At 50.5% G+C, this 1,550-nt stretch overlaps 1 protein-coding gene across 4 annotated transcripts in view; it reads left to right on the top strand.

Annotated features, from left to right (window-relative positions):
* LOC139050110 (uncharacterized) overlaps positions 1-1,550 on the top strand; it is a 28,984-nt gene that overhangs the window by 17,154 nt on the left and 10,280 nt on the right. The gene's annotated exons all lie outside the window — the stretch shown is intronic.

Here is a 1,550-nt window from a genome sequence, read left to right as displayed (position 1 = left end):
TCAGCGTTGCCAAACAAATCTAGCCCGATGTTTCACCATGGTGTGGTATGCAAGCGCACGCTTCGATAAGGAGGAATGCTGATAACGTGTGCGCGCCACACGCGCTCACGCGAGCAGTGGGATGCAGGGCTAAAGCCCCTTAAACTTCGTAAAGTACTGACACTCTCCTCCTCCGCCTTCACTCCTCCTCGTTTCTGCTCTCTTTCACGCTCCCTCCTCCCCCGTGGCGCCGCCTACCCTGCTCGAGCGTAGCAACGGCGCCAACATGCGCTCCTCGTCACTCCGTAGACGCTTCTCGAGCAAAAAGGGCGCTGATGCACGGCGCGAGGGCCCACGTGATGCCATTAGGCCAATAGCGACGCGGCGTCAGCCTCGGCCAGAGTGCGCGAGGAGGAGGTGGCATTCCTCAAAGCGTGGCAGTACTTTACGAAGTTTAAGGGGTTTTAGCAGGGCGTTTGACCCCCTTTCCCGGGCGCCGGGCAGAGCCGATTAATTAGGCGGAGCGTCGTGGAGCGCCGCGCTTGGCTACGTCGCTGTATACGAGCCGAACGCCACTGCGTTTTCTACGGACGCCTGCGAATGCATAGCGCGCGGGCCGTGCCACGCATCGTCGATAGCAGGACAGCACAACAACGCCGACGCCGGCGGCACAAATGGCGGCGCTTCGAGCGTCCGTGCAATTATTATCGCAACAATGTAAGTTGAGCTACAATAACATGAAGACAATACTTATTGTGGTAGTTAGCGTAGTAAGTAATTGTACCTTTTCTCGGTAAAAGATGGACTACATTGTTTCTCAACGAGCCAAAAAACCGAACGCTGCAAGCTTTTGAAAACTCTCTGCTTCCTCGCAACTGCTTTAAGGAGAAAAGATTGTTTGAAATTCGTTACGTCACACTAACGTACCGGCGCTGGGGGTTTGCGCCGAACTTCGAAAAGTAGAAGTTTGGCATTAATTTTCTTTTCCCTTCTAGTTATGAACCTCATACCAGAACGTTAACGAAAATAAGGAAAATAATTGCCAATAGGTACTTTATTAGTCCCAGCTGCTTTAGCGTTGGCGGTTTTGTGTCCTTTGAACACAGTGGAAGAAGCGAATCAGTGCTTGGTGAGGGTTACTGTCTAATTCGCGTCAAAGGAAACGCGTGTGAAATTATGTCTGTCTCTATTTGTGGCATCTGAGTGACTCCTGGTGTGACACAACGTAGCACATTTGTACACTTTTAATCCGGTAACCCCTAGTTCCGCCTCTAACGTCCATCAAATCATAATTTATGAGTCATGGACGTCACTGTTTTGATGTGTTCGTTCTTTTGACCGCCTCTAGGTTTGCTCGTTTGAGGGGAGAGCTACGGCATCGGGTAACAGGTTTGGCTACATGTTACCACACGCAATATACGTCTGTAGTAGCCCAGTCGTAACCTGTATACTTTACTCTTGTAGTACGAATGAGAACGACGAGAAGTCGATTAGTCAATAGGGATCGGCAAGGTCACGCACGTATTTCCATATACAAGTGGTCTCTAGCTGATTCATCAGATTTCAGCAAT

Source organism: Dermacentor albipictus, chromosome 9 (assembly GCF_038994185.2).
Source record: "Dermacentor albipictus isolate Rhodes 1998 colony chromosome 9, USDA_Dalb.pri_finalv2, whole genome shotgun sequence".
Taxonomy (NCBI): domain Eukaryota; kingdom Metazoa; phylum Arthropoda; class Arachnida; order Ixodida; family Ixodidae; genus Dermacentor; species Dermacentor albipictus.
Note: the sequence above shows the minus strand (reverse complement) of the source record. Positions and strands in the feature narration are given on the sequence as shown.